This window comes from Ochotona princeps, chromosome 9, assembly GCF_030435755.1.
Source record: "Ochotona princeps isolate mOchPri1 chromosome 9, mOchPri1.hap1, whole genome shotgun sequence".
NCBI lineage: Eukaryota > Metazoa > Chordata > Mammalia > Lagomorpha > Ochotonidae > Ochotona > Ochotona princeps.
This window is the reverse complement of record NC_080840.1, coordinates 70,936,438-70,963,104: the sequence shown is the minus strand read 5'-3', so window position 1 is coordinate 70,963,104 and position 26,667 is coordinate 70,936,438. Positions and strand designations below refer to the sequence as shown.

General features: G+C 36.8%; 1 pseudogene; it reads left to right on the top strand.

Annotated features, from left to right (window-relative positions):
• Window positions 1-2,040: 2,040 nt before the first annotated feature.
• Window positions 2,041-18,737, top strand: LOC101522679 (protein SET-like; annotated as a pseudogene).
• Window positions 18,738-26,667: the final 7,930 nt, after the last annotated feature.

Sequence of the window (26,667 nt, the reverse complement as noted above, 5' to 3'; positions counted from 1 at the left end):
AAAGAGTGAGGGAAGCAAGCTTTTTATTGTCTTATGTGTTAATAGATTGTTACTAGTACCAGCTTTTGTGATTAATATAGGTCTTACAGAGTCCTGAATTCATGTAAGCCTAATTTTCAACCCCCACTTTGAATCGATTCAGCCTAAACACTATTCTGCTCTTCATAGAGAGCTGGCAAACCCAAGCCCTGATGGCTGAAATTGGCAAATTCTTACAAATTGCTACAATTTCAGATTACCTTATATAGATATAAGAGTACTTTAAAAAGTTTGTGGAGGGCCCGGCACAATAGTGTAGTGGTTAAAGTCCTCACTTGCAAGCACCAGGATCCCACATGGGTGCCAGTACTAATCCCAGTGGCCCTGCTTCCCGTCCAGCTCCATGCTTGGGCCTGGGAAAGCAGTCAAGGATGGCCCAAGGCCTTGGGACCCTGCACCCATGTGGGAGATTTGGAAGAGCTCCTGGTTCCCGGCTTCAGATTGGCTCAGCTCCAGCCATTGTGGCCGCTTGGGGAGTGAACCATTGGACGGAAGATCTTCCTCTCTGTCTCTCCTCCTCTCTGTATATCTGACTTTCCAATAAAAATCAATAAATTTTTAAAACAAGTTTGTGAAAAATAGAATTGTAAGGTAAGCTTAAAATTTTAGAATGTTTTTTGAAATCCATTTTTTGCTTGTTCTTTTACCAAATTAAATATCTTCCTTAAATACTCTTAAATTCATTAGTATATGATATACTCAGGGTCACTGGAAGTGCATAATTGCAATACAAATCTCACCTTGATGTGGTATCAATGCAAAGACAACAGATTTAATGTAGTTCATTAACACAACTGCAATATAAAAACTCCCTTTCAATTCCTTCCCTCCCTTGTCCCTCTTAACTCCTCTTACTCTCCCTCATTCTCCTGACTATTTTTTGCCTTTTCTGAAATAACATCTTTAATTTACATTATAGTCAATGGCTTAATGTTCTACTCAATAAAGAATTCAACAAGTAAAAAGTAAAAAGGCCTTAGTTGATCAGGAACACCAGAAAAGACTACAACCAATAATTAACCAAAAGATGTTCATTGCACTCATAAACATTTAAAAATATACATGTGCCCTTTTATGTATATGCATGTGTTGTGTAATGACTTGAGTCTTCAGGTTTTCTTGAGTGACATACTAAAGACATAGAAATGGCTCATACCTTTAAACTGCAATATAAAATGACTTCAAACATTACAGAGAAAATAGAAGCAAAACAAAATGTGAATTTTCCATAATTTTTAAGTGCCTTGTATTTATTATTATTATTATCATCATTATTTAATGTGGAAGAGAGAGGGGGAGCGATGTTGAGAAAAACAGAGAGAGAGAGAGAGAGAGAGAGAGGGAGAAGAAGATAGTATCTGTTTGCTGGTTCATTTCCCAAATTCTCTCACCAACTAAGGCTGGACCAGATGCAGGCTAGGGGTCTGGAGTTCTATCCACATTGCCCATTTGATTGGCAACGACTCTATTACTTGTGTCAATGCCTGGTGCTTCCTGGGTTGCACATTAACAGGGAACTGGAATTGGGAACTGAAGAGAGATTGAAAGCCAGATACTTGATAAGGGCTATGTGTGAGTAGTTTCGCACTGCCAAGTTCACAGTAAACCAGAATACCAGACACAGCAAAAAACCTAGGAGGTCTTTCATTCCACTAGGATTGGGGAGAGAAGGAGAGAGAGAGAGCGGAGAGACAAGCACGCTGGGGCGTGCCTTTCTTGTGGTGGGAGTGGCGATCCCAGGGCCTTGAGAGATTGGTGGATAGGATTACCCAAGCCGCAGCGGATTGGTAAGTGTGCAGAGATGAGGGGGAGGGTCTACATGTGACTGGTGGGTGGAGTTGTCAGGCACAGCACCATGAAGTTACAGTGAATTGGTGGGAACAGGGTAATGAAATTATAGCAGATTGGCAGACAGCAAAATTACAACCTGTAGGCACGCAAATCTTAAGGAAGCCAAGATGTAGGGGAACAGATATTTGAAACAGTACCAAGTCCAGAATGATGGGGCCTTCAGGGCCTGTGTCGGAGTCACTCCCCACAGTTATTCCAAGTGACGACAAGGCTGCTGTGCCAACTGCCCATTCTGTTGTGTTAACTAACATTATGGTGCAAGATTGTTCTCGAAGAAGGTAAACAGGGTTGTTATAAGGAGCCATTAGAATCTGATAAATTTGGCAAAGCCATTTTTTCATAGAATTTTGATTTCTATCATTCTTGCATTTACACCTTCAATATACTATGTTTTACTGCTTTCATGTTTTATTATTGAGTCCTAATTCTATTTTCCTCATCTGTAAGCACCACTTTTCTCAAAGTATATCAAATCTCAGCTTGGGTTCATAATCTCCAAAGACACATTTCTAATATTATAACCCTGAATGTCTAATCCCCTGCAGATTAAAATTCCTAAATTCCACAATCCATATCATCTAAGATCTTGAAAGATCTAAGTGCTAACAATATGATTTTAGATAAAGTAATTTCAGTTACTTAGAAGTTATGTATTTATATTTTGAAACATTTTTGAAAAACAAAAAATGTGGAATATTACCTAAATATTTTGTCAAAAGATACGCACAATAACAATGACATGCAACAAGGAATATTTTACATGTATACACTAAAATATACCCACAATAATTATATGGGTATAACAGTTGCAGACTAGGCATATTCAGATACAGGTCAAAACTAACAGATATGTAAGCATTGTGGTGTGGTGAGTTAAACTCACTGAATGCTGCGTGTGAACTATTCCACTTCAAATCCAGCTTCTTGATGAAGTTCCAGAGAAGGCAGTGGAGACGGTTCAGATACTTGGCTTCCTGTCATTCACGTAAAAGATCTGCCGAAGTCTGTAGCCCCAGACTAAGCTAGCCTTGGTTTACGTAACCATTTGAGGACTTCCAGCAAAAGCTCTGTCTTCTCTCCCCTCCCTTCCTTTCTCTTTCTCTGTTCTTCTTCCCTTCTCTGCACTATGACTTTCAGATAAAGTCTTTCAAAATAGCTCTCTAACCCGAGACAGATGAAATACTGTAGTGGGCAACCTTAGCCGTTTTATGAAATTATTAAAAATAATGAAGGATTACTATTGTATGTGCTAGGTACTCAAAATGCTGAGATTCCATGAAATTTTATCTTTCACAGATTTTGGCATGTTTCTTCAAGTGTCAGCATTTTTGCATGCACAATGCTTACACACAATGACAGTGCTACTATAATGTACTTTCAGTACAAACTTCGCAACAAAAATGAATAAAATGAATTAGAGTTACCCAGCAGTGCTTACAGAATTTGTACCTCACATGTTGGAAATGACTCAAAGCAAAAATAGTGCAATAATGCAGAACAATGGACAGAAAATCAATGCTGACAACTTAAAATAGTGAAAAAATAAAAGGTAAAACATAGCACCCGTAACAAGAATTCAACATTTAAACAATGTCATGAACATAAGAATTGCTAACACAAAGCAGTAATAATATTTTGAGATCTTGTAATGAATCACTCTTTTTTTTTTTTTTGAACATTCTCTTACAGAATTGGAGCCTGTTTCATTTTCTATGTGGTACAGGGTTTTTTTTTTTTTTTTTTTGAAATTTTCTATTAAGTTTTCCCAAATCTGTGTCATGGTTGCATGTTGTTTGGAGTACACAGAATTTTATTTTGCACACATTCCTGAAAGACTGCACATTTGACAGAAACCACACACAACCATGCTAGGGACTGAACAACCCTATTCTTTGTATCTTATTGATTTTAGGGTATACATTTTGATCATGTTACCTACTTTTCCAACTGCTTCCCAGAAAATGTGACTTTTATTCAGTAAACTCCGCAAATTTCATCAGAGAGAACTGCAACCTTGACTAGTCAAGCATTTCTAAAGAGAAGCTTTTGAAATTCTTGCATCACATGGCTAACCTTTTTCCCAGGATTTTGCTTTATATTCTACTTTAGTACTGCATTCTTTTCATGAGAATTTTAAGGCTTTGGCTTTCATGACTTTAATTTTTGGATTTTAATATTTGGGAGTTGTTATTTTACTCTTAAGGATCTTGATACTTTAGGATTTCAACATTCAGGGTTACTTTTGGGGTTAGGTTTTAAGACGTTATGATCATTACTTCTTGGATTCAATATTAACTCTGTCTCCTCTGAATGATCAGTTATCCTCCCTTGGAATTATTCATATCAACAAAAGAAGGTCATTATTTCTCCCTTCTTAAGAATGTAACAAGATTTCTTTCTTCTCACCTGCATTATCAAACTATAGATCTTTTATTTCTCTTTTTGCTTGAATCCAAAAATTCCCCTATGCGCTTTCTTTCTCTGCTCACATTGTCTTTTTTTTAAAGATTTATTTATTTTTATTACAAAATCATATATACAGAGAGGAAGATCTTCCGTCAATCCCCAAGTGAGTGCAACAGCTGGTGCTGCACTGATCTGAAGCCAGGAGCCAGGAACCTCTTCCAAGTCTCCCACGTGGGTGCAGGGACCCAAGGCTTTAGGCCGTCCTCAACTGCTTTCTCAGGCCACAAGCAAGGAGCTGGTTAGGAAATGGAGCTCCCGGGATTAGAACTGGCGCCCATATGGGATCCTGGTATGTCCAAGGCCAGGAGTTTAACCGCTAGGCCACCGTGTCGGGTCTCACATTGTCTTTTAAATCCATTTGGCACAAACTCTGTTTCTGCTGCTTCATCTAGCATTATGACTTAACTGATTTATTTTCTGTAAAGCATGCTGTCTCTTGAGTCAATTATATCGTTCTCTTTTCCCCTTTGGCCTTTCTAACAGATTAGTCCCTCTCGCCCCATCCCCCTTGGATGACTGTTTTGTCACAGGAGATAACAAAATTCCCATAGAAAAACAAAGTGCTTTCTATGGAGGAAAGAAAAGCAACTTAAATGAACTAGGTATTTAGAATTGATAGGGTATTACCCCCCCCAAAAAAAGACATGAATAGTAATTTTGTTTAACAATATGCTTATCAACATTTTTCTTTGAATAGCACTTGTCTTCTGATTAAAAACTAGCTATGCTGATGTTAGGAACTTAGTGAAAGCTACGTTGTGATTCTACTCTTACATTCTGGAATATGATAAGGTATTTTGAATATAAGCCTACTTTTGGTGCCAAGTAATCTTCATAAATTCTTATTAAGCCATTTTTTGGAAATTGTTCTATCACTATAATGATGTGGCTGAATTGATCATTAAAATTGAAGGCAAATGGCCAGAAAAGCAACATCCTTAAATAAGAGAAAGAATAGCTTTTCCAATCACCTTTGTATAATTAAAAAAAAAAAAATGAGACCATCCACATGCACTGAAGTCTTTGCCACAATTTCAAATGGAAAGGACAGAAATTACCCAGCCATTTCCTAAGTGGTTAAGAGACCACCAATAGGGAAGATTTTAGCTTTTCCCACCCAACAAGCAGAGGGTCAGGGAACACTTAAAATTTCAAGACCCTTCCTCCAAGCTTTGTTGTTTCTCCCTGTCTCCTTTCAAGAGGCAGGCTTCGTCCGAAACCAGTCTTAAGAGGTGATTTCCCTTCCCTTTTCTCTCCCTATTAACCTGGTTCATCTGTTCATTTTGCAAACAAGTTATTGTCTGCAACCAATTCCCGGCTTTTTATTTCTATATTAAGCTTAGTAGAGATATTATAACAAAATTGCTAACAAAAATTTCTGGTAACAAAAAACATTACTTTAGCGACCAATTTTTAAAAATATTTATTTTATTTTATTAGAAAGTCAGATACACAGAGAGGAAAGACAGAGAGGAAGATCTTCTGTTCATTGATTCACTCCCCAAGTGGCTGCAAGAGCCATAGCTGAGCCAATCTGAAGCCATATGCCAGGAGCCTCTTCTGGGTCTCCCATGTGGGAGCAGGGTTCCAAGGCTTTGGGCCATCCTTGACTGCTTCTCCAGACTACAAGCAGGGACCTGGATGGGAAGTGGAGCAGCTGGGATAAGAACCAGTGACCATATAGAGTCCCAGCATGTGAGCTGGTCCAGGGACGAAATTTTTTTAATGTTAACAGTTTCTGGTGATTGTGTTGGATGATATCTACTAAGGATGATGTAGTAACAACAAAATATAAAAATAAGGCTATATGAAAATAGTAAACAATAATTCCAACATAAACTAAAATGACATTATTAAAGAATTTGGTACTTGATGCTATGTTTTACTTTACATTAAACAGAGCAGTGGAAGAGGTTCACTTCAATCTAAAATTTTACCAACATTTTGTTGTTTTTTTCAAAAATGAACTTATTTGTCCCGTTATTACATACTTCATTTGCTAATTTTTTTAAATGATAATAGTAAGTTCCTTTTCTCTTTTTTTCTGGATAACCACATTATTAAATGAAGATGTGGCTGTGAATACTTCATGCTTGATTATGGCTCTGTGCTGAAGACTTTTTAATAATTAACTTTCAAAAGTGCGTTCATTCTCTCTACTCAAGATCATATCATCTTTGAAATAATGTTTACAAAAAATACTGACGTGCAAGACTCTTATTATCATAATTGTTAATCTTTGTAAGACACCTAAATATGTGCTATGTCAATTTCTCTTGATTTTAAGATATCAAAAGTAAACTAAGTTGACAAGCAAAATGATACAGTGGAAACCATGGGAACTGCGAATAAACTCTTGACAACCAACAGAAACTGCAAATATAATCCTCATTCCATGAGTCTGATGAGTTTGAGGAAACTGATGTAATCAAATATTCTTGTTGATGTCTTAGGTATTAAATGATTTATTTTAAATATTTCCCTGTTTGTGAGCACCTGATATCAGAAATGTCCATCTCAATACCAATTTTGTTGTATCTCATGGGTTTTGGTGTATTTATTTTTATTTCTCTCCAATTTTTCTTATTAATTTCTTCAGTGAGACATAGGTCATAAAGAGGCATAATTTTCTTCAAGGTTTTTGATTTTCACTTCTTCAGTGACACATTGGTCATTTTGTAGCATTTCATTTAATTTGATGTTGTAAATTTTCTATTTTTCTTCCTGATATTGATTTTTAATGGCTTTTATTTAAGGGGACCTAATAACTGTGTAGTAGTGACTATCCTATCCAGATGTGAAAATATAATGCTGTGTGCATCTCTGCTTCCAAATCAAAGATGGAGTCCCAAAGAAACTTTAAATATGTCTTGACAATAGGATGTTATACTCTGCCACTGTCCATACCTACAATGTCAGCATGCACTTACATAACAAAATGATGGCTTATGATTGTTTATAAAAGACAATATTACTACAATCATATAGGGAAAATCAGGGGGGGTGGGATTTGAGGATGGGGCAAGGAAATACCAGAGTCTAGGAACTGTATTATAAAATAATAAAAAGTAATAAATTAATCAATCATTCAATTAAAAAAGGAAAGTCCAAAGTTATTGTAATATTTTGTCTGAATTATTTTAACTTCCTAATGAGTTACTTGGGGTGAATATTATTTTCTGATTTTTAAAAAAATTTAGTGGGCTTCTGGCATAGTAGTCAAGTGGCTGATGTCCTCACCCTACACAGTCCAGGATCCCATATGGATGCCGGTTCTAATTCTGGTGGTCCTGCTTCCCATCCAGCCCCCTGCTTGTGTCCTGGGAAAACAATAGAGCACAGTCCAAAGCCTTGGGACCCTGCACCTGCATGGGAGACCCAGAAGAAGCTCCTGGCTTCAGACTGGCTCAGGTCCAGCCGTTGTGATCACTTGGGAAGTGAATCAGTGAACAAAAGATCTTCCTCTCTGTCTCTCCTCCTCTCTGTATCTCACTTTTCAATAAAAATAAAATAAATCTTTAAAAATATATAGTATTTATTTACCAAAAAGTATCTGTTTACTTGAAGGCAGTTTTACAGAGAGGCGGGAGAGGGACAGGAAAGAGAGAGAGTACATCTTCCATGCTCTAGTTCACTCACCAAATTGCCACAATTCTCTTTTTGATAACTGAGAAGCCATAAACATAATGTCATAACTAACTGTAGGTTTTATTTATATTTTCCGGATGATTGGTGATACCACTCATATTTCCTATTCTCATTGACATTGCATGTCTCCTTTTAATGTATATATATTTGGATCCTGTTTGAAAGCAAAAAAAAAAATTAGATTTGCATTTAAAAAATATTCTACTATTGGGCACTTTTAAGTGCTTTATCTTCTAAATATTAGCTTGTTTATTAAACATATAGTTCAGAAATAGTTACTCTCATAATTGCTTTATTTGATGTTCAGTTTTTTATTTTGATGAAATTTCACTTAATTCTCTTTGCTCTTTTTGACTGTGCCTTTGAGGTTATATGAAAAATAAAACTGCACAATTTAATAATTATTTTATAATTTCATATGGAGCATTTCACTTAGTGTTTTTTTTCTTGTTTCATAGTTTCATTGCTTATATCTTGATAAGTACAATTATGCCAGAAATATAATTCCATATTTGCTGTTTTTGTTGTCTTTTTTTTTCTGACAGCACTTGGAACATATCATGCTGTAATTTCTTGGGCTGCAGTGTGTTACCTACAATGTCACAAGAGGGAGAAGACCCAAGGCAATAAGAGCAGATGAAAGGTAATAACAGATGTAACAATGGATGTCACAGAAATAAGAAAGTCTTTAGGAATTACTTCCAACAGTTATACAGCAGTAGACAGAAATGCATGATTTCTGGACCCATACAATATGCCAAATTAAATGATGAAGACACATACAGTTTAAATAGACCAATCACTAAGACAAAATGAAGACATTCCCAACAGCAACAAAAAATACCAAGATCAGATGGCTTTATTGCTGAATACTACCAGACTCATCCAAAAGAATAGATTTGAATTTTTATGGTACTTTTCAAAACAACTGAAAAAGAGGGTTCCTCCCAATGAGGCTATCATCATCTGAATTCAAAAATCATAAAATGATCCAATATAGAAAGAGGATTATAGGCCCATATCCTTGATGATCATTAATGCAATAATCCTCAGAAAATATTAGCTAAATAAATACAATAAGACATCAAAAATATTATTAATTTAGACAAAATGGGATTTATGTTGACCATATGCAAATCAATAAGTGTGAAACATTGCATTATAAATTGAAGATATAAAAAATCCTTTGAATCCTTTGATTATCTCAATAGATGTAGAGGAAACATTCAACAAATACAGCATCCTTTCATGTTAAAAAAATGAGTAAATTATGTATAGAAGAAACATTCCTCGACACAACAAGGTGATATTTGAAAAAGCAATAGCCAGAATCATACAAAATGGAGAAAAGTTGGATTCATTTCTACTCAGATCCATAACCAGACAAGGATACTTGTTCTTACCCTTGCTATTTACTATAGTAATATAAATTTTAGCCAGAGCTAGTAGGCAAGGAAAAAGAAGTTGAAGTGATACAAATTGGAAAAGAAGAAGTCAAGTTAACATTGTTTCTGGATAGTATGATCCTATATGGGGAGAAACCAAAAGACTTCACTACTAGAACTCATTAACGTTTGGAAAAGTTGTGGGATATAAAATCAGCATGAAAACTCATCACTCTTTTTTGGAGAGACTGTTCCATGGCTGAGAAAGAACTTGTGAACTCAGTATCATTCACCATAACTACAAAAATGTAAACATCTTGGAATAAATTTATTGAAGCAGGTTGGCGATCTCTATAATAAAAATGTAAAACATTAAAGAATGAAAGACACAAGAACATGGAACGAACTTCCATGTTCATATAGTGAAAAATCAATATAATCATAACGTCCATGTTACCTACACAATTTATTAAGGCAGTGAAATCCAATTCAAAGTGCAATGACATTTTGCTCGTATCTAAAAACAGTAACAATGCTTAGTTCATATGGAAACGTAGAGACTTGAAATAGTTAAAGCAATCTTAAGCAATGAAGACAAAGCCAGAGGCATCGCAATACTAGATTTCAATACACACTTTAGGGCAGTTGTATCAAAGCAGATTGGTGCAGGCTAAACAAACAGAACAAAACAAGACAAAAAAGAAAAACAAAACCCAAGCCAAAAACAGACATGTAGACCAACAGAACAGAATAAACATCCCAGAAATTAGTCCATAAGTCTAACCAACTAATCTTTCAGAATTGAGCTAAAATCAATTTCCAGAGCAAGGACAGTCTCTTCAACCAACGGTGCTTTGAAAATTGGATCTTCTCCTGCAGAAGTATGTAGCAAGGCCCCTACCTTACACCTTATTAAAAATGGACTGAAAATGGATCATAGATCTAAACGTAAGGCTGTTACCATTAACTTACTAGAGGAAAACTTAAGGGAAACCCTGAAAACCTTAGGCTAGGCAGACTTCTTAAATAAAATAAAGAAAAAGAAGGAAGGATGGGAGTGAGGGAAGGTTTTTTGGGGGGAGAGGAGGAGTGGAGGAATATCATAATTCTCGTAAACATGTGCATATAAAATACTTGAAATTTGTTCATCTTATGTGAATAGCAAATTTTAAAACACCATAGGAATTAAAAAATATATTTTGTTTGATAAATTTAGAACTTCTTGGATTTTGTGTATCTCCTAAAAATTTGGGATTCTCTCAATCATTTGTTTAAGCAATGCTTTCATTTTTCTAACTTTATTACTGCTTTTTCTTCCTTAATACTTGGGTGTTTTGAACAGGCCTTATTTATCATATGGGTTTTCTTCCTTTCTTTCCCCTTTCTATAATTCCTTTCAATCTGCTTAAGCTCATCGTCATTTTTTCTGCTTCACTTGAGTCCACTCTTAAAGCCGTTTCATTTGTTACTTCAATTTTTGTGATTTTTAGCTTTGTAACTTATTAGTTTTGTGATATTTTTAGTTTTACTTATTTATTTGAAAGATGGGGATGGTACAAACGCAGAGATATTTCATCTGCTGTATAATTCCACAGGTACTCACAGTTTTGCTCCTGTATTTTCCTGGATTCATTGTTACATTTTTGTTTTCTCATGGCTTGAATGAGCTTTCTCAAAACAGTCATTTTAATTTCTTAGGAAACTAATAGATTGCTCTGGTACTCTGCTCCAGAGACACTTTTCAAAATAAATATTCCTGCTAGAAGAGTAGGACCGAGGGCCCGGCAGCGTGGCCTAGCGGCTAAAGTCCTCACCTTGAATGCCCCGGGATCCCATATGGGTGCCGGTTCTAATCCCGGCAGCTCCACTTCCCATCCAGCTCCCTGCTTGTGGCCTGGGAAAGCAGTCGAGGATGGCCCAATGCCTTGGGACGCTGCACTCACGTGGGAAATCTGGAGTAAGTTCCTGGCTTCGGATCAGCACAGCACCGGCTGTTGTACTCACTTGGGGAGTGAATCAATGGATGAAGATCTTCCTCTCTGTCTCTCCTCCTCTCTGCATATCTGACTTTCCAATAAAAATAAATAAATCTTTAAAAAAAGAAGATTAGGACCCCAAAGTACAACTCTACCACCTGGTAACATGACTCATTATTATCTTCATTATTTATGAAGGTAATCTTGAATGCAACCTTTGGTAAAAACCGGGTTCTGGGAAATATGTCTAGGAATTTAAAATTTAGTAGGTAGTAATTTACATGATTAATGTTAAGTAGAAAACAGAATTTTTTTTTTCTACACAAGTGGATTGATTTGTATAGGAACAAATAATTTTCACAATATCCACAAAATAGACACCAGATTTCCTAAGAGATTTTTCATCAACATGTTCTTTTTTGTGTGGCTTAAAACTGTCTTGTGAGGCTTTCAGGCATGAAGATTTCCTGCGAAGTTTTATACAGGTATTTTCCTACTGTCTTCAGCTGCACACTAGATGACAAAATTTGTAAGATATAATTAATATATTGGTTATTATAAAGAAGACTATTGGGCCCGATGCGGTGGTCTAGTGGCTAAAGTTCTCATTTTGAAAGTACCAGAATCCCTTTTAGGCACCAGTTCTAAAGCCTTTGGACGCTGTACCAGTGTGGTAGACCTGGAAGAGTTCCTGGCTCCTGGCTCTGGATCAGCTAGCTATGGCTGTTCTGGTCACTTGGGAGTGAATCATCGGACCAAAGGTCTTCCTCTGTGCTCTCCTCTTCTCTCTATATATCTGATTTTGCAATAAAAATAAAATAAATATTGAAAAAGAAGACTGTTGTATCATAATTAAAATATGAACTCTACTCAGTTTAAGTATGGGTATATATGATCATAAAAATTGTATTTTATTTTTCTTTTGGTAGTTGTAACATTTTCAGAATGAGAAACCTAGCAAACATCTGTTGACTTTATTATCATTGCTTTTTTTTCCACATCCAGGGAGAACAGAACACAAACAGTGCTGTGCTATTAATTCCATACTATACTGTTCCACAAGCATGTGGCAGTAGGAGAGAAAGTTCAAGTTCATCAATGGCCCAGTGAGAAGGTAATATTATTATTGGAAGTTTCCAGATGCTGAAACCTAGGAATGCTATGTGTTCGTTTATCTCAGGACACCAAGTGTGAACATAAAGAGAATGAAAAGATAAGTGGGAAGCAGATATCCACAAAAAGTTTTGTGGTTTAGAGAAATGAATGTAGGTCTGGAAATTAGTCGTATTGGCACAAATAAAACTGCTTAAAAAGAATTTTAAATTGACAATCACAATATAAATATCAGAAACGTATGCTAAAAGTAATATGAAAGGTTGTTAAGCCAGAGAATGTGAAGTGTGGAGAAAAACAGACTAGATTTTATCAGAAACACTTATGTTATCATCACATCCTCTCCTTGGCGCTTATTGACATGGTAACTGTGAATTTTAATGGCAGTACACTTGCTGTGTTCTTATTCTTCTTTTTTCAGCATTTCAGCCCTCAGATTGAAACCAAAAAGCAATGTAACAATACCGTTTTAGCATAATTCTACTAAAATTTAATTAGTAAACAGGATGTGAGTTGATGTAGGAGAGTGATAATCATCCCTAAAGTTTAGTGCAGACCTTGGTAAACAACAAGTGTTTAATAAATGTTAAATGAGTATTATTTGCTTCTGTATTCATGCGTTGTTTTCATAAAGAGTGAGTCACAGTGGCATAAATTGTAATATGTCCCAAATCTTCTTGGGGTGGCTGTTTCGCTGTCATCTGTGGCTATGTTTCAAAGATTCAGATGTTTTCACACTTCATTTCAGCCTGTGAACAAACTATCCTTTATTAGCTCATCATAAAGAAATAACTTTGGAATGCAGCTGTTCTCCATTAGTCTGCCATAGACTATTTACTGAAGCTGTCTCTGAATGTTGTCCTTCCTACAAATGCAGGCAAAGCTCTGGAGCTTGGCTGATGATAACGAAAGGGGTGGGCAGCAACGGCGCTGAGTAGGATGTGTGAAGCAGAAGAATCTTGTCTTGATGCTGGGGCAGATTCAGAAGCCTCACAATTCTTAGTGAACTCAGAAAGTCAGCTGCTTTCATCATGAATACATTGCACCACACGTCGCTGCTTAGAATTTCTCAGTAAAATTTACAGGATGCTTACCTCTCTAGAGTGCTACCATAAAAACATTCCATGAAATAAAGAGTATGCAGTATGCAGTCTGTGTGGTGATAGTTGTACTATTCTAACTACACTGTGGTCCCAGCATTCTCCTGAAAGAAGTACTTGCTACTTACAAAATCTTTCCTCCTAGTATTTGTGAGTTCCTTGGTGGGGCTATGTTGTCAGTTGGCTGACACAATATCTGTGCAGCTATGCAGAATAAAGAGATTTGTTCATGACCATGATTATGGATGTATGACTTCTCTCCAAGTTGGCCTAGGTGCTGTGGACTCACTTGATGGTCCTAATACTAGTTGGTGATTTAAGGCTAAGCTCTCAAGGCCGTACTACACAGTGATTTGTGTGTAGGCAGACTGAAAAACAGCAGTCTGGTTTTCACATGGGTTACAGGGGTTAGGGTAATCCAGTTTGCTGAAACACTCAGAGTACAGAAGAAACTCTGGGAACACTTCTGTTGAAAGGGACTCACTTGATTCTGAATCTACCCTCCTACATTTTTTTTTTCTTAAGATAAGCTGTATATGCCTCGACCCTTTTCAAACTAAGATCAATAGTTGTGTCAAGAAGCCGTTCCATTTCAAACATTTTCATCCCTGAAACATATAGGAAAATAACTTTATTTTGGTCGTGCTGACAGAAATTTATTGCTTGTACCTGATTATGAACATTATTACTAATTAACATATATCCTCTGAAATATTGCTAAACTGCACCACTGCACCATTTGTATTTTCTTTCTTTCTTTCTTTCTTTCTTTCTTTCTTTCTTTCTTTCTTTCTTTCTTTCTTTCTTTCTTTCTTTCTTTCTTTCTTTCTTTCTCTTTCTCTCTTTCTTCTTTTTTTTCAAAATTCACTTCTCTGAAGGAGGAAGGAAGGGAGAGAGGTAGAGAGAGAGAATGAGAGAGAGAGAAAAAGAGAGAGAGAAAGAGACTTCCAACCATTGGTTCATTCCTGAAGCACAACAGCCAAAGCAGGACCAAACCAATGCCAGAAACTTATCAGGCCTCCAATGGGGTTGCAAGAACATTCTTTGAGTAATCATCTGCCGTTGCCCCCAGGATATCCAGCAGGAGCTGGACTGGGGGCACAAGTGCGACTTGATTTCTCACACTCTGATAAAGGATGCAAGTTTCCAAAGAGGCTATTTACATTGCTGGGTCACAGCACCTACTTCTGCACAGTCTTTTGCAAGGGGTGTTCTAACAATCCACCGAGTATATCCTAGACTTTAGTGCAGGACTTTGTAAAGTGATATGCCCACTGGATATATTGGAACATCTAGGAAAAAATGTCTAATTTGTTAAAAACCTGATGTGGTGTATAATAATACAGCAAATGATAGAAGGGAAAGTCGTTAGAGGAAGGTCTGTGAGTACAGATATTGGCCAGCTCTGATTCTTCAACATTCTGCTCTGCTGATCTCATTGTCTTTGGACACAAAGGGATGAAAGAAATGCTTGCAAAGGGTTGGTAACTATATTAAGAACAAGCAACCCTAGGGGAAAGAGTATCATCCTAGTGGGTTAAAGTACTACTTGGGGTACCCACATGCCATGTTGGGGTGCTTGGGAGTAAGTCCTGCCTCCCCTCCAATCTATCCTCCTGCAAATGCACATCTTGCAAGGGAATAGATGATGACTCAGGTACTTGGGTCTCTACCAGTCATGAGGGAGAAACAGGCAAAGCTTTGGGATACTGGATTTGGCCTGGCACAGCCCTGGCTGTCCTATGTGGTGAATCAATGGATAGAAAAGCTCTTTCTCTCTGTACCTTTCAAATACGTAAAATGCAATAACTTAAAAATGAACAAAATGATAACTAATATGAAATCAAATCTCAGGGTTTATTGAAACTAGTAATGAAGTTATCTCTTTTCTGGGAGTTTACATTTCCCCAAGGTTTCGATGATAATGCAGCTTTATAGTAATGACATTGCTTAACTCACTTTTGTGCATATATACGTGCCTCAAGTGTAAAATAAAAAGAATTTTATTTCCTATTCCACCACATACCTTGTGTATTATATATTTTGTTTTAGTTACTGGGACATGAAAATGAAAATGCACTTGTTATTTTTCTGGTGATGATAGTCTGCTTCATCCTTGAGAACTATTTTGCTGCCTTGAGATATGGTAATGGAAACATGTGTAATAGTTGTCTCAGCAATGAAACATTATGTCCACTGAAATGAGCGTGGTTTGCTGGCAGCGTTGGAGTCACTCCGGATGAGTATAACATGCATATTCTTATCACACTCTTTCCCAAAATTGTGAAGGCAGACATTGAAATGAAGTTACAGCAATTTCAAAAGAGATTTCTAAAGAAAAAAATTGTTTTACAGAGCAGTTTTATATGTTATAGAGAAACTTTAATAGACAAAAGACATGTTTCACATTTGAAAAAGTAAAGATAGATACCATCAAGATATATTGCTGGCCACTGAAGTTTCTTTTTGTTCAATGTATGTGTATTGTATAGTAAAAGGAAAATGTTTAGGAATACTTCAATATTTGTACACTTAACTTCGTAAGCTTTTAAGAGTGTAATATGCCTTTATGGTTTTAAATTATGCATTTTATCATGCATACTTGAGACATTTTGAAGAGATGGTGAAATTTTAGCTTCAGTTTTTGGATAATGAGGTCATTGAATACGGAACAGAAAGTGAACAAATTATTCTGATAGCTGACATTCTGAGTGAGATGCATAGCTTCAAAATGTGATTTACTTACATTTCAACCCTTCTCAGACATAACTATAACTGCCAAGACATTTTTGAAAGCCCATCTACTTATGATAGCAATAAATTATATGAACCCAAGGTTGTGTTTCATATATACTTATTTAGCTGTTGAATCAATTTCCAATATCATTTTCCTCCATAATAATCATAAGCACTTTGACCATATTAACTTATAAATGCTGCTAATGGTATTTAAGATTACCAGTGCTACAGCAGTGTTATACAACATGATTCTCTGTGCTATTGAAAGAATATAGTGTAAGGAAAAATGTACTTTGAAATAATCTTATGAGCCAAGAATTATTCTAGTTCCAAAGAAATGTGCAATCTGAAGTATCAAATCTTCAGCTCAATGAAAAAAAAAGTGAAATATGCTGTGCAATATATTTGCTACCAGAGGAATTGAGATTCTATTTGAATTACACAACATATTTTATCTGCTATGTTAATCTGGGTTTTTCAAGCTCATCTTTTGGGAACCATTTTCTTTTCCTTTGATATATTCCTGAGAATCTATGGCAGGAAACGGAAATACCCTCAATAAATTTGTTCTGTAATACTCATTGCAAGTTTCAGTAGAAATTTTATTAATCAAAGCACCACTTAAGTTTTCCATTGTATTTGCCAGTATACTCAGGCGAGTTATGTGTTTGCTGGAAGCACAGCTTCACCAGTGACTTCAGTCAGCACTCACAAGTGTGGCTTCACACTATTCTTAACTACAAGGCTGTCAAAATCAGTTTAATATATCTGCTTATTATACCGCTCTTTCAATTTCTCCTATCTTCCAATTTCTTTCTCATTTAGCCTTGGAATTTAGCCAAGCCCCTGTGACTCCCCCGCCCCCGCCTCCTTTTGTGTAGTTTGGCAGCTCCTGGCCAGATGCAGCAGGTCTGTCACAGCTGGGCTAGATTCTGGGCAGGTGATGATTGCAAATGGACTCAGGATTTCCCTGCAGTTGTTGGGTTGTTAGACTGTGAGCCAAACGCACCTCACCAACCACTGGGTTTTGAGCTTCTGAGAGCTTCATTTGATCTCACTTTAATATGAAGAATGTTTGCACAGAAACATATACAGAAAAGTTAACCTGAGAAGTAGGCACACAAGGCCAATTTAAGCTGATCCAGTCATGGCAACTGTGGTTTAATTTGAGGATTTCAGTATCATCCTTGGTTTAATTATCTTGATATGTTCTAATAAAACCTGAGCAGCTTTTCCCTGTAGTAGAATAGAGAGGGTCCTAATTAAGTCACTGAACAATTCTGGTCATGTCAGTATAAAAAGCTTATCTGGTTGATGATGTATATTTCATTACCACTTTCTGTATTATTATGAACTACACTTTTGAGCATATCCTGTTGTAATTTTTATAGTACTTCTAATTTTTTAATTTATAATGTTCGCCAATATTTGAAGTTGAATATCTTTAAATATTTTTTCTCATAAAATTTAAATCTCTATGTGTTCATGAGTTTAAGTTGAGGAAAAAAAAAAACAAGAAATATCTACTGGGGGAAATTTAAAAAAAGAAAAAAGTCCATTTTAGACAGCCTCAAACGAAGAAGCCCAGATAGGCTCTAGGCCTGAAGACAGACGTTCCAGGGACCTCTCAGGATCTGGCCAAGGGAGTAAAAGAACAAGAAGAAATTGAACATATCAATGAATTACAGAATGAAATAAACTTAATGAACAAGCCAGTGAGGAGATTTTGAAAGTAGAACAGAAATATAACAAACCCATTTTTTCAGAAGAGGTCAGAACTGATTGCCAAAATCCCAAATTTTGGGGTAACAACATTCGTCAACCATCTGCAAATGTCTGCACTGCTGGGGAGAAGGATGAGGAGGCACTGCCTTATCTTACCAGGGTGTAGGTGACAGAATTTGAAGCTATTAATTCTGGTTACAGAGTAGATTTCTATTTTGACAAAAAATGCCAAAGAATGCCATCTGAGCAAGAGTGGGGATCCTTCCTCAACATCCTCTGAGATCAAATAGAAAATCAGAAAGGACCTGCCAAAGCGATCAAGTCAAACAGAAAAAAGCCAGCAGGAAGCAGCCCATGAGGAGCCCGGGAGCTTCTTCACCTGGTTCACCGACCACTCACCTGGGCGCCGGCCACTCACCTGGGTGCCGACCACTCACCTGGGCGCCGACCACTCACCTGGGCGCCGGCGTGGATGAGCTGGCGAGGTCATCAAGGATGACATCTGGCCGGACCCGCTGCGGTACTACTTGCTTCCAGATATGAATGATGAAGAAGGGGAAAGAGACAAAAAAGAAGATGATGATGAAGAAGAAGAACTGGAAGACTTGGATGAGGAGGGGGATGAGGATGAAGGCGAAGAAGATGAAGATGATGATGAAGGTGAAGAAGGGGAGGGGGATGAAGGTGATGACTAATACAAAACACTGACAGATTCCAACTTTTTCTTTTGTCTTCAATCCCTTTGAGCAAGTTGCTTTCATATTTTTTCCTCTCTCAGTTTTTGAGGTTTCTTTACTCCATGGTTATTACCTTATTGTGGGTTAATACCTTACACAGAATACAATGAGAAACGAAGCTCTTACCCTTTTCTTTTCAGCCCTTTTTGTCTCCACAAACTGGAACCAACACCACAGAGCTTTGTGGGGAAACCTAACCTCGTTCCCTGGGCTGGGCCGAGAGCTGGAGCCTTCTAGACCCGTGTGCAGTTGTGCCTAGAATTCTAGATTTTCCCTCCTTTCTCTGTATATTGGGCTCAGAGATTACACTGTGTCTCTATGTGAATATGTGTAGTTAGCATTTACCAACATGTATATGTCTACTTTCTCTTGTTTATAAAAAGAAAAAAAAACTTTAAAAAACGGGGTTCTAGAAGGTCAGGAAAGGGTGGGTTTGAGATGTTTGGGTGGGCTCTGTGGGCATTCTGACCACATGACTGCTCACATGGCATGTTTAATTGTGATGTTTAACAGACACGCTTGCAGTCAAGATGACACTTTTAAAACAAGTAAAATTCTGTCTTAATGATGACTTGAGTCCTGCCACTGGATGGGAGAATCTGCAGAACCTGTAGGATATTGTTTGGAATTGACATTCTCAATTGTAATTTTGTTGCTATTTGTTTTAAAATTTTTGTATTTGTTTCACTCAAACAGAAAAGATACTCAGTTTTAAATGTTAAAAAGTGTACAAGTTGTTTTGTTACAATAAAATTGAATGTGTATATGAAAAAAACTTTGGGAGGTTAGATTACGTGAACAATTCCTTAAGAAACCTCCCTACTAGCTTAAGATTCAGAGAATCTGGAAAATTGAATCTAACTAAATATATTCCATTCAAGTTCATTTTCCATAGATAGTTGAGTACTGGATGCAACAACTTGCAACTTTTTAATGGACAGTTAAGGCATTAATAAATAATGTCAGCTGCACACATCTGTTCCAGAAATTGGTGGAAGAAGGTATACACTCTAGATTGGCAAACTAAACTGAATCTTCAAATGGAACCACATACTGATAGCTCTCATATAGTACTAAAAACAGTCTTAATACAATTAATTTAAATATGACTGTGTAAATGACAACACATCATGATCCAATGGATTATATGTCAGGAATATATACTTGATTCAATATTCAAAAATTCATAGGAGCTCCTCAAATTAGCACAGACACATCTCAATAGATACAGGAAAAAACTGAAATAATTAAATACTTCTTTATAATTTTAAAAACTCAAAAAAGCATAAATGCGAAGAAATTTAATTGTCTCGTGAAAGTCACATTGAATATCAGACTTGGTGGTGAATATTTTAATATCTTCCTAATATAGGAATCAAGGAAAGGTGTCCGTTCCCTCAACCTCTATACAGTATCATACCGAAAATTTTTGTCAATAAAATGTGTGAGAAAAAGCGGGTAGGGGACAGTTTTGGGGCACCAAGACAATGAATAAATAAAGCTACTTGTCACAACTGGATTGTTCAGATAAAAATCTTAGAGAATCTACAAAAAATTGTAAAAAGTCTGGTAAGTAAATTAATACATCTGTGACTAAGAGTGCTATATTTATGACAAGCAACACTTATAAACAGATAAACTCACTTTGTGAGTACGTAAGATACCAAATGTATAATAACAAGTTCATTTATTTGTCATGGCAATGAAGTGCCCAAACAGTGAATCAGCCAAAATTTCTATCGTAATTATCAAACCATGTATATTCTAAGATATAATAGGCAACATTGTGGTTTGATTCATTTAAAAATGCAGACAATTATGAGCCCAAAAATAGTATCATGTCACATTTGCTGATAAATTACCTCCACAAAGTTAAATAGGGGAAAGCATTGTGACAAGTGGAGAACTCCCCCAATTGTGACACCCACATCCTAAACACCAGCTGTTCATGACCGAGGCGCTCCACTTCCGAATGATCTGTCTACTGATGGCCTGGAAAAACAAGCAGAAGGGGTGTCCTTACCCTCTAAGTGAGAGACCTGGGCAAAGCTCCTGGTATCAGGCTTTCCAAATCACTAGCTAGTATATTTATATACCGAATCACAATTGTCCATTAAATTTACTGTTTCTACTGAGTTGTGTTTTTTTTCTTTATCTTTTAACTTCTAAAAATTTTATGTAAAAGTCAGAGAGAGTCTTTCATCTGCCAGTTCACTCTAATGCCCACAAGAGCTGGGGCAGGGCCAGGCTGGAAATGGTAGCCCAGAGCTCAGCTTGGGTCTGCCATGTGAGTGACACGAACCCTATTACTTGATTCGTATTATGTGGAAGGTGGAGTGGACAGGGAAGAGCTACGGCTTGAACCGATACTTGCATGTAGAATGTGGATGTCCTTGTTACCATTGGTAACAACCATACCAAATGCTCAGCCCTGAAATGATTTTCAAATTTATTTCTAATTTGTTTTGGAGGAGTGGGAGAATAATTTCTCTATTTATGTCTTATACTCTACTGTACATAGGAAAGCAGTTGTGAATCCAAAGATTCTCATTAGTAGTACTATAAATACCTATGGCCAATAAGGTAATGATAATTATATCTTGACTTGCCATGGGCTTTGACATTTGTAACTATTGAATAATTTATGGACTATGAAACGCTGAAAAATAAGACAGTTTCTGCTTTCATTTTAAAATAAATGCAGAAGAAAGGAATTGACAGCTCTAGCTCTAATTAGCCAGGCAATGTAGTTCGGTTTCAGAATAATGTGTTTTGCTTATTCAACACAATCTAGGTGCCAATGTTTGTATTTCTAAATTATTTCGGAGTAAATGTGTATTTCAAATAAAGATAGATCAGGAGTTAAATTCCAAAATGAAATTTTGAGTATGGTTGGAATCAAAAGATTATGGTTGGAATCAAAATTGAAGCATTTAACTGGTTCTCTAACTGCTAGGGTGCTAAATAACATATTTAACATATTTTATGATAAAATATTTGAAAGTCATGGCTTCAATCTATTTTTTTAAATTATCGCTGAGCACCCTTTTAGTATAGATATTATTTTTATAAGAAAGATATTATTATCTTTATTGTAAGAAGACATTGAACTCAAAGGTGTTTTGTGAATTTTATTAATATGTTTGTTAACTGGGAACTTCATTATTTTAGCCTCTTTATGAAAAATGTTAAAAAGTACATGATAGTATATGAAATTCTCAAACTCGTGCATAAGTGGGTATTTAGAGTTAACAGTGAAAATAGACATTGATAACAATATTGTTATTACAGCTAATTCTAAATGTGACTGGTAGGGGGCCTGGTGCGGTAGCCTAGCAACTAAAGTCCTCCCCCTGCACATGCCAGGATCCCATATGGGCGCCAGTTCTAATCCTGGTGGTCCTGCTTCCCATCCAGCTCCCCAGCTTGTAGCCTGGGAAAGCAGTCAAAATTGGCACAAAACCTTGGGACTCTGCTCCCACATGCGAGACTCGGAAGAAGCTCCTGGCTCCTGGCTTCGGATTGGCTCAGTGCTTGCCATTGTGGCAGCATGGGGAGTAAATCAATGAACCAAAGATCTTCCTCTTTGTCTCTCCTCCTCTCTATATGTCTGACTTTACAATAAAAAAAGTGAGTGGCAGGATAGTATTTGTATTATATTGCTGTATTATATTGTATTATATATATTATATTATTTTTTTAACTCTTAAAAGCTTAGAGAATCTATTTTAATCTCAACAGTCACCAACTTGAATTGCAGGTAGTTTCACAGATGATTGCTTATCCATTGTTTTCTTTCCACTAAATTACAAAAACCTTAAGCCATGTTAGGTATTGCTATGTAAACATTTTCTGAAGATTTTCTAGCATAGCTTTGGTATTCAAATTTGCTGTTCAAACATCATGAGGGTTGTTCTGTGAGACTTCTTTCCTATACTGTTTTGAACCTACTATATGATGATAGTCGAGACACTATTTGTACATATTCTGTCTCAGCCATTAGATTTGGTTTTAAACACGATGCAGAGCAGTGCCTCATTGGTCCTTGTTTGTAATAACTGGGTAGATTATTTGAGAATGACAAAAATGTTTGGCAGTTGAGCCATATCCCTTCCCTTCTCCTCTCTCCCCACCCCCACTTTGTTTGTTTGTTTTGGTACCCTGGTATCTGTTCAAAGCTTTCAACCTCGCATATTTTAGACCTGAAGAAATCGATTCTGATGTCTTTGGATCCTGAATAGGTCATGAGACACACTACTTGAGCAAGCACTTGAACTCATAGGTGTGGGTTTGAGGCACTACCTTTTTTTTTTTTTTTAATTTATTTTTTGTTTTCAACGGAAAAGCAGAGATATGGAGAAGGAAGGGGAAATAGAGAGAGAGAAATTGTTTATCTGCTGTTTCACGCTCTGAGTGGCCACAATGGCTAGAGCTGGGCCTATCTGAATTCGTGGAAAAGGAGCTTCTTCCACGTCTTTAACACAGGTAGAGAGGGCAGAGGTTCAAGTTCGGCTTTATTTATTTATTTATTTATTTATTTATTTATTTATTTATTTATATTTTCTCTTTTTCCCAAGCACATTAACAGAAAGCTGGAATGGAAGTGGAACAGCCAAGACACAAAATGGTGCACATATGGGATGCCAGCACTTTAGGTGGAAACTCAGCCTATTATGCCACCATGCTGGCCCCTGAAGCACTGCCTTTTTAAAAAAATTTATTTTCTGGGCCCGGCGGAGTGGCTTAGCGGCTAAAGTCCTCACCTTGAATGCCCTGGGATCCCATATGGGCGCCGGTTCTAATCCTGGCAGCTCCACTTCCCATCCAGCTCCCTGCTTGTGGCCTGGGAAAGCAGTTGAGGACAGCCCAATGCATTGGGACCCTGCACCCGCGTGGGAGATCCGGAAGAGGTTACTGGTTCCTGGCATCGGATTGGCACGCACCGGCCCGTTGCGGCTCACTTGGGGAGTGAATCATTGGATGCAAGATCTCCCTCTCTGTCTCTCCTCCTCTGTGTATATCTGACTGTAATAAAATGAATAAATCTTTAAAAAATTTTATTTTTCAATTCATAAAGTCATAAGAACACCTTCATGATATCCAGGATATAATGTTTGGAAACTCTGCCTACTTCTCTGTTCAAAATACTGAAAATCGAAAAATTGTGAAGAACATGTTCGGGTTACTCTCATTATTTCCTGCAATACTAAATCAGTTCACATAGGATATTGTTGACAAATTACTATCTCACAAACAATAAACCAGGCAAACAGACCTATAGTAATACCTCACTTATTTGGCAATATGATTCCTTGCTTTTGCATAACAAATTATCTTTCAGAACTCAACTACTTCTAGTTTTCTCGTATGAGTCCCATGTTTCATAGTTAATCTGTTAAAAAGACAATATATAGGTATACATTTTCAATGACAGCTGGAACAAAATGATGCATGTTTCATTCCCCATTCCTTGTTCATCTGCACACTACTCATTGTTAGCCCAGTATGTAAGAGGACTTGAACAGACAGAGGATGTGTTTCTGGTCCTCAGCAGTCATGCCCAGACCTATCTCTCACCCTGCTCTGCAAATCAGTCTCTTCATTCTTTAATAGCGTGATCATTTCCTTTCATTACATTGAAATTGAATGGTCATCCAGCTGTTATGTAAGATGATGTTACAATGGTTCATTCTGTTTTCTTTCCATGAATCTGTTTGACAAATACTATGTAGCTTGTTTTCTTGGCTACCCCACAGTAGCATGGTTCATTTCTGTTTTTGCCATGAGCAAAATGACTTCAAATGGTGTTTTTATAGTTTTCATCTCTTCTGTACCTTCAGTGCCTTGGTTTAGTGTGTTTCAGGCCTGCTGCTATGTGCTGAGGAAACAATGGAAAACAAGATGCAAGGAGCTCTTGTGCAGCTGATTTTTCAGTACTTGTATTAGTTATATCTCCGAAATATGTCATAGTGGTGTGGACTTAACTAATTACTGCCTCAGATATTTTGGACTATGATAAAACCTAAATGAGTCTCTCCCACTTTTAACCAAATATTTTATTTTAAACAGAGGAGACTCAGTAATTTTTAAAAATTTTAGTGCATATAGCTTCTGTTTCTACTCATGTTTTTTTTTAATGAAATATCAACCTAAAAATCTTCCATTATAATTTAAACTCTATATTCTGCTTTTTTTTCAGAACGACATGGACATAGTGGCCCTCTCATGCATCATGGAGCCATTGTACCTGCCTCTCCTTGCTAAAGGGTAGGACTCTCTCCAGCTTCCCACCTGACGCTCCTGCCATTCTTCCAATGCCAATTCAATTCTCAATCTTTGCATTCGGCCTCTCCCTGAAAACTCTCCTAGCAGGATCCTTGCTCTGTTTTTATTAATGCTTAATGATCAATAATTGATTTATACCTAAAACATGGAGTAAAGAAAATAAAATCAACTGTGCTAAGAAGGTAACAGCTAAAATAACCGAGGACAGAAACTACTTGAAGTCCAGTAGTTTCTCTAAAATTTCAGATTTAGAAGTTTAGTTGAAATTCACTCAGCTTAGAATGGAAGGATGCGGAAGAGTCAGAGAAGATTATCCTAATCAAAGAAAATAGAGAACATGAAGACCTTGCCTTTGGGAATTATTTGACTTTGAAAATATTCAGAGGTCTACTTTTGCAGGAGAACAGAGGTTGAGGCACATAGCAATGGTGTGAAAATAGGATATGTGTATAGTGTCTGAGAGATACTAACAGAACATGGTATGGGACTGTTGCAGAGAAGCTCAGTGGGTTTGTTCCTCAGCTCAGAAATAAAAAGCCAGGGATTGGATGCAGACAGAGAAATCTTGTTTTGGAAAGGGACCAGGTGAACCTAAGAAGAAGAGGGAATGGAAAAGCTCCTCCCAGGAGAAAGCCAAGAGATGAGACGCCCCATTAAAGGGGAGAGGGAGAGACACTGAGTTTTTCAGAAGGGCCTTGGGATTTAAAGTATTCCATGACTCCTTGTTATTTGGGTAAGAACCTTCATGGAAGACATTCCCCACTGATGGTCTCTCAACCAATTAGTAAATGGCTGGGCAATGCTGTGCCACCCACTTGTAGGTGTGGGCAAGACTTTGGTGGACTTGGATGGTCTCAGTACTGGATTTTACTTTAAGAGGAATGACAAAGAAAATGAAGGATTTATAAATAGAGGAATAATATAACCAGTTTCTTAAAAGAACAAATCACTCTACTTAGTCTGCAAAAATAGTTGCTTCTTTGCGACAAAACAGAAATGTCAGGATCAAGATGAATCCAGTTAGGATGTTATAAAGTAGATCAGTGAGAAATAGTGCTGATTTATATTGTGTATTCACAACTGTTTCATTGTTTTGCTAAATGAATACCTCAGGAATCTTTTTTCTAGACAATTAGAGATTCTAATGTTTTATAAAAATAAACATACACACGTACACACACGTGCATATGTAGTTGTCTGAATCATAGTAGTGACTGAATATTTAGATTTCCATTTTGTTTTTGATTTTCTTTTGCTAAAGCAGATTCCCAAGTTGGAGTTAGTGGTTTAGCTTATGAATTAAGACTATCTAAGGTGACTAATGGTCTAGAATTTAAAGAAAGTTATGGTTTACACCTGTTGTTACCTGTAATTAATATTTTCAAAATTTTAGTTTCTATGCCACATGATATACCTAGTCTAACACAGTAGTAACATAATTGCCAAATTTAAAGAGCTATACATCAGGAAAATGCGCATATATATAAATGAGCTTTAAGTGAGCTCCATGTGATGTGGACGGTTGATACAGGGTGCTTTGAGTACCCAGAACCAACGTAGGAAATGACCAACATGAACCTGTGGTACTCAGAGTTGTGATCAG